The sequence below is a fragment of the Nannospalax galili genome, unplaced genomic scaffold (genome assembly GCF_000622305.1).
Source record: "Nannospalax galili isolate Female #2095 unplaced genomic scaffold, S.galili_v1.0 scaffold39, whole genome shotgun sequence".
Taxonomy (NCBI): Eukaryota; Metazoa; Chordata; class Mammalia; order Rodentia; family Spalacidae; genus Nannospalax; species Nannospalax galili.
This window is the reverse complement of record NW_008346683.1, coordinates 4,417,129-4,424,768: the sequence shown is the minus strand read 5'-3', so window position 1 is coordinate 4,424,768 and position 7,640 is coordinate 4,417,129. Positions and strand designations below refer to the sequence as shown.

The 7,640-nt window shown below is 42.3% G+C and overlaps 1 pseudogene; it reads right to left on the bottom strand.

The window, feature by feature from the left end:
- Window positions 1-3,507: 3,507 nt before the first annotated feature.
- Window positions 3,508-6,564, bottom strand: LOC115072034 (annotated as a pseudogene).
- Between the last annotated feature and the right edge of the window lie 1,076 nt (window positions 6,565-7,640).

Here is a 7,640-nt window from a genome sequence, read left to right as displayed (position 1 = left end):
GGAGGGAGGGAGGGAGGGAGAGCTATGTACTTAACAGTCATTAGAAATATAAAAACAGAGACAAAGAAAGCTTTTTAAGTAAAATGGGCAAATTCCACTCAGTGAATACATGCCCTGTCCCACAAGGGGGAAGGGAGCTCTGAATCCCATCAGGACATGGAAAGCACACAGGTGGGGATCTGATTTGTTTGGCTCATGGGTTTATCCCAGAGCCTAGTGCCGAGTTTGTCTCAATAAATAATCTGAGTAACGAGTAACTCTAGGGTTCCCTGGATGTTACCAATGTTGCAAGCTTCTCGCCGTGTGAACTTCTTGCTTGTGCTGCTTAAAGGCATGGCATGTGTGTCATGAGCAAGACTGAGAAAGATGAAGTCTGGCAAGCCCAGAGCTCCTCTCTTAACAGATTAAAGAGCTTAGGGTGATGGACCTGAAAGCCGCAGAGAACCTCCATACTCCTTTAGGACAAGGTCTCGTGGGGTCCAAGCCACCCAGAAGCTGAATGCAATGTGTGAGTGTGGACAAAGGTTCACTTTCTGGGGCAATGTCTATGGCTTTCATGATCATTTCAAAGGTGCTGTGACTCCCAGAGAATCGAAAGCCGAGCTCTCAGAGGCTCCTCTTCTTTGACAGATACACAGAGAAGGGATACAACTCAAGGTCATTCTGAACTCTGCTTATACCTACTGCTTCCTGGAGCTGCTTTTTCATGAGCAGAACTGTCCTTGGAGAGGGTGAGACTTTGCTAACCTCTCCTTTGCAAAGATTCACAAACTTAGCCACTCATTATAGAATCATCTTCATTTCCTGTGGGGAAGGTGATCTAGCACACAGCCAGGCTTGAAAAAGATGGCAGAGGGTGCTAAGAACTAAACTCTGGGGGCTGGAGAGATGACTCAGTGGTTAAGAACACTAGCTGTTTTTGCAGAGGTCCTGGGTTCGGTTCCCAGCACCCACATGGCAGCTAACGACTGTCCATAACTCCAGTTTCAAGGGATCCAATAACGTCTTCTGACCTCTGCAGGTACACTTACATATGTGCAGGAAATACACTCATATACATAAATACAAATACTAAATAAATTTTATTATATAAAAGAGCTAAACTCTGTTGGATGAGACATTAGCTCCAGAATTCCGGAGTCTAGTATGTATAGCAAGGAAACAGACAAATGGAGAGCACATTCCACTGCATTAATGGATAGGTACTCAGTCACCCCACCACTACTCATCCAAATTAGAGCTTTCCTGGTAAACAGGACCAGATCACTGGTCTACAACTGGGCTGGAAAACTCAAGTAGGATCTCTTATAGCTTTCTTTCCCCAAAGATCACATAACTCATACGGTATGACCCATTAGCTTGGCGGAGCAGGCACAGGGAAGCACAGAGAGAGGGGAGGACGGTTGGACCAGCAGGGCAAGGCTGCCACATCTCTGCCACACACATGGTCACACGTTCTCTTACTTTGCCAACAGTGCAGAAAAAAAGGGAAAGATAAAGATAACCTGGCTTTTTAAATCCGAGACCTGCTGTAGGTGGCCAGAGCAGGCTTGGAAAGTCCTGACATTTTACAGAAGGACAGAGCAGCCTTGGCCACAGTAGCCTCACTCATTAATGAAACACAGCATAAGCGGTATCTCGAGTTCATCAGATCAGCAATTCCATTAGGTGAGAGATGCAGGAAGGGAAGGAATTAGAAAGGGAAGAGAGTGTCATGGGAGGGAGAGCGTGTGGCTCAACAGCAAAGAGACATTCCAGATGCAGCGAGGAGATTTAAGATCTGGTTTCCTGGGGCTGTAATAGAAAGTGTTACTAATCATCGTGGGTCAACGTCAGTTAATAGAGAAAGCAAATCCTAAAGGATCCTAAAGCTTTAGCTGAATTCCAAAGGAAGAATGGAAGTTTCTGGATAGATGGGCACAGGGAAATGAATTTCCACAATTACGACACAGAAGTTTAAGGAATTTGAAAGGACTGTAAGAATTGAACGACAGGAATGTAAATCGCATGCAGAAGATGTATTTGCAATGTAAGAGCAAGGCATGGTGATGGCTCCCTGATGAGTGCTCATGGCCAGTGTATTTCTTAGCTTATCTCCAAATTGGGAAATTTGGGAGGGGAGCACTGGTTTGCTCGTTTTTGAGACAAGGTCTTGATGTATAATCTCAGACAGCCTCAAACTCTGACCTTAACCTCCTGAGTGCCGTGATCACAGGCATGAACATTGTATATATGCCCAGCTTCAATGAAAGGATTAGTAATTGCCTTAGTTTGGGAAAATTCTACTACTTTTATCGTTTCCTCTATTCATTAGACTCTGGCTATTCTTTGAAGATAAGATTGCTTTGAATTTAACTCAATAAGAGCTAAAAGTACCTGTCTGACTTGTCTGGTTTGATTTGGTTTTTTGAGTCAGGGTCTTATGTACCCCAAGTTGACCTTGAACATTTTATTTAGTAATGAGGATGATCTTGAATTCCTAATTCTCCTGCCTCTGCTTCCCTAGTGTCAAGATTACAGGTGTGCACCACCACACATGGTTTATCCATTATTAGGGATTGAACCCAGGGCCTCATGCTTGCTAGGTAAGCACTTTACCAACAGAGACACATCTCATGCTCCCCCACCCCCAGACTTCTAACAAATTTTGAACTTGTACATTTTCTTTTCTTTTTTAATAACAAAAAATCTTTTATAAAACATACAATTTGCAGACATTTCCAGACAGCCATACACAATGGTCACAGTTTTTTTTTTTTTTAAAGGGGGGAAAATCTACACTTGACAGCAAAGTCACAATGTTATTAGAGAAGGCTGTGATGTTTATTTAGTGTTCCCATTTTGGTTCCAACCAGCTGGGTGTGGTGGCACACACCTTAATCCCAGCACTTGGAAGGCAGAGGCAGGCAGATCTTTGTGAGATGGAGGCCATCTTGGTCTAAAGAGCGAGTTCCAGACCAGCGGGGACTAAAGGGAAACCCTGTCTGAAAACAAAAAATAAACAAACCAAAAGACAGTGTATCGTCTGTCAGGCCCATTTTGGTTCAGACGATCAAGCTTGTCTATCTACAGTATCTAAATAAAGTTAGACTTGACTAGAGAGCATTTTCTAAAGAACCATTTAGCTACAGAACTACTGCAGTTAAATTCCATAAAACAGCAGAAAGACCATAAAATTAAAATAAAACTACTTTGCCCCTAAAAGATAAAAACAGCTACCTTATCCCCGACAACTACCTTCATTTACAGTGCTTTGTATCAAACCATGATGGGGAAATCAGAAAACTCAGGAAGCTGCTGTTTTTAAATATCTCACAGCAATCCAGATGACGTGTTGCTCATGCTTTACAGCAGTGACTCAGGACAAGACTTAGATTTGCTAATGGATATTTAATCACCAAAGATGAAGATACCTGGGCTTTTATTCTGTAATGTTTCTAAGACTGTGACCATTCAATGCAAACAAAAAAGAAGTCTTGGCAGAACAGAAGTGACATACACTTTGACTTAAATATTAGTCATGGGGTATAGCTTAGTCCATGCTCTCACTGTTTTTATGACTTGGACTCCCTCAGTCTCCCACTGCTCAGTTACATCATTTGCTAATGGAGCACTTAATCTTTGACAGCCAAACTGTTTGGATCCAAAGTGCTGGTGACCACTTCTCTTTCAGAATACCTAAGCATATTCCTCCCAGCTTGCCTGCAAGTAAGGTGATGAATTTTGGTCACAGAACATACTTCAGGTGCTGCTATTACATAGTCTTCTGGAAGGAATAGTTCAAGTTTAAAAGTCCCTCCCTCCAAGTGGGAATTGTGGGGGCAGCAATGACCCCAGGAAAATCAGTGACGTTGCTCTCATCTGGTTTTGCTTTGATGCCAGGAACTGATTCTGCCAGTAAAACCTGGGCTTCTGCCTGGTCATATTGTCAGAGCCAAGTTCACTCTCTGTTCTCTCCTGCTCTGCTCACCTCATGCCTCACTCACAAGTCAATTTGTGCGTTTTCAGTAAATTTCTAGGCCTGCACCTCCCCAAGCAAACTTAAGAATAGCTAGAAGTTGTCAGTTGGCTCAGAAATAAACATAGTGCAGGGCTTAGAATAAAAAGTAACTTGTGTAGCCTAGCTTGGTGCATGCCCTTAATCCCAGCACTCAGGAGGCAGAAGTAGGTATCTGTGAGATCAAGGCCAGCCTGGGCTACATAATGAGTTCCAGGCCAGCTGGGGCTACAGGGAGACCCTGTCTCAAAAAGAGTATCTTGTATAAGTTACAACAGGAGAATGTCATGGGATAATCTGATGATTCCAACACTGACAAAGGTTCTTAGGGAGGTGTGAGGCAAAGAGTAAAGCCCAGCTAGCTGACTGCTGACATAGGCTGCCACATCGGCCCCCACCCCTAAGCCTTGCTATCCATGTTAATAATGTGGAAATAATATCTATTTCATTGAATCATTGTGAAGATTCCACAGAAAAATGCTTGTGAGTGGACTATCCTGGGCAAGCTGTCTTAATTGTGAGGAACAGGAAGAGGGCACTTAAACTCATGAAGTGAAGGAGACAGGAAATTCCATGCAGGGGTGGGGGTGGAGGGGTAGAGGGGTAGGGGTGTGGGGGGCGCAGGAACTGGCTGTGGGAATCCAGGTGAGTTCTCTGTTGGGAGCCACAGACTCTGTCTTACGGTGTTCCATCTGCTCTTTACAGACTCATCTCGGCTTTCCTCAGCAACTTTTCCATCATTTCCTCAGCAACTCTCATCATTTCCCCTTCCAGACCTTTCTACACTGCACTCTTTCAATTGAACGTCCTCCTGTTTCATGTTCCTGTGCCATAGTTTTTGGTAAAGGAACTGGATTCGCTGAGGCTTGGTTCAGTGCTCACCTCTGGTCCACGTAGTCTGTGGTCATGATGTGGGACTGGTCATGTGCTATAGACATGGTTGTAGCCTCAGCTGTTCAACTTTGCGTGTGAATGCTTCCCAGAAAGAGGGACTTTAGGAGGGCAGACACGCTGAAACACATCCACTGTAAGTATATACACAACCAATTAACTTCTGTTTCTTTCTTTTCATACTCTAGCAGAGCAGGTTTCCTAATATACATTCATGATTATCGTTAGATCTTTGCTTGTCTTGTTTAATATTTCTTTTTAATTTTTTTATTTATTAGTTTTATTTTATGTGTGTTGCCTGCATTTAAATAGGTGCACCTATGTTGTGCAGTGCCTGTGGAGGCCAGAAGAGGGTGTTGAATTCCCTAGAACTGGAGTTACAGACAGTTGTTAGCTGCCATGTTGGTTCTGGGACTCAAACCCAAGTCCTCTGCTAGAGCAGCCAGTGTTCTTAACTGCTGAACTATCTCTCCAGTCCGGTTCATTCTTCTTATTAGGAACCTCCTACCCCATCTATCCATTCAACCATGCATCCATCCATCCATCCACTCATCCACCCATCTATCCATTATTTTCTCTTTCATTTATGTCCTGTTCACTTCTGCAGGCCCATTTCCTCTAGGAAATCTTTCTTGGTATCTTTAATTCCTCCTTAGAGTGTATGACAATATATCATTAAAACTAAATTAAACATTTAGTTTTTTTTCTCTCAGTTGCTTTAAAGGTGATCTTATCAGATCACAATTTCATTAAGAACAGAGTAGACATTTAATGAACAGAGAGAATAGCAGTATAGTAAACATTTTGTATCTGGAAGAAACCTTAGAAATAATTTAGTTTAATGTCATTAATTTCAGAAGAACTGAGGTCAAAATACAGGAAATACCTTTGGCTGGGTTAATATATTAAAATGGATACAAAATACCATAGCATTTTATATTATACATTTATATGTAAAACTTATGTAATAAATTTATAGAAGTTATGTGTACTTTTATTAAAGAATTCTCTCCCAGCACATTATAGAATAGTACTTAAAGAATCATGAAATGTTTACACTACAAGGAGATTAGAAAATGATCTAAGAAACGCTGTTCAAGTTTGTATATGAGAAAACTCTCCCAGGAAAACAAAGAGCTTGTCCAAGATTGCTCAAGTTTTTAGTGGCAAAGATGGGACTAGGTTCCACATCTCCTGCTCATTCCTATAATTTCCCCTGTGCTCCAATGTAACCAAGTCTCTGCTACACTTCCACCCCCTCTTTTCTGAGTCTATACTTTGCTCGCTATTACAAAATGCCTGATACCAAATAAGTTTTAAAGAATAGAAATTTATTTGACTCAGAGTCTGGGAAATCCCAAGAGCATGATGCCAGTATCTCCTGGAAATCCGCTGAGAACCTTCTTGCTACAGACTCAGGTGGTGGACAACATTGCCTGCTGGGACTGAGCAAGCGTGCGCTCTCTTATAAAGCTAATACTGCCCTAGAGGCCCCTAGATGACCTCATCTAATCCTAATTAGCTCTCAAAGACCCCCACTTTCAAATACTATATGACTTTGGGAATTATAGCTCCAACACATGAACTTGGGGATACACATTCAAACCCTAGGATCTCCCTAGATCACGTACCTTACAATAAGGCTCCATCTGCTGTTTGTAGCCTGGGTTCCGCATCGCTTTTCCTGGCCTGTTCTTTCTACTTCCCAGTCTCTTAGTCCCCCTGTAGGTTTCTATTTCTGGTCACTTTGTCATTGCACGATGGGTTCAAAGCTTGGCTGTATCTCCTTGACTAGAATCTTTAATCTGCTCTTCTAGTGCAAATGCCCTTCCCAATTCAGACTGCCCTCAGGACTGAGAATCACCCATTAGTCACTAATTTACCCATTGATTTAACACAAATTTAAACCAATGGGCTTGTCTTCTGTGAAAAAGGATTCAGAGAAGAACACAGTCCCCTCTAAGTAAACTCACAATTTCATATTAACAGGGATATTTGAAAACAGTGTGTGTTCATTTCAGAGCCTGAGGCGGTGAGAAGGTGACAGTCAAGGAAGGTTTCCCAGGTCTGACATTTCCTGAGCTGAGGTATTAAGGCAGATCTAAGGATAAGCATTAACACATGGGGGTGAGGTGGGATGGGCATTTAAACAGAAGGAATAATGCAAGCAAGGGCATACATGATGAAATCACATGAGAAGTGCCCTGATGTGCTTGGAGGATAAAAAGGAGGGAAGGTAGCAGTGTGGGAAGAGGCTGGAGAGATGGGAAAACCAGACCAAGATGGCTGGCCTGCAAGTGAGATTCTGCTGTAGGGATTTAGAGAGTTAATAAATGACATTTGCTCCCTTCTGAGTTCCTCATTAACTGAGAGAAATCTCAAGGAGCCCAGCAGATGGAGATAAAAATGTAGCTTAAACACTGATAAAACTAAATGTGACTTAGATCTTAAGGCTTTCCAGTACTGAACTTAATTCCCAAAATGCAGATATCTTCTATAGGAACAGATCTGTCTAGAGCAGTTGATTATGCTTTATGAGTACCTGGAAAGAGAGAGAGAGAGAGAGAGAGAGAGAGAGAGAGAGAGAGAGAGAGAGATTAGAGAGAGAGAGAGAGAATTACCTCTTTGTCTTATATTTATTGACCAGATAAATTGTTGTTTCTCTGAGGAGAACAAACAAGTGTTACTCTAATGATGGTCCCTCCACTTGGAAACATGAAGACATTGAGAAAAGAGGTTCCTACCTAACACA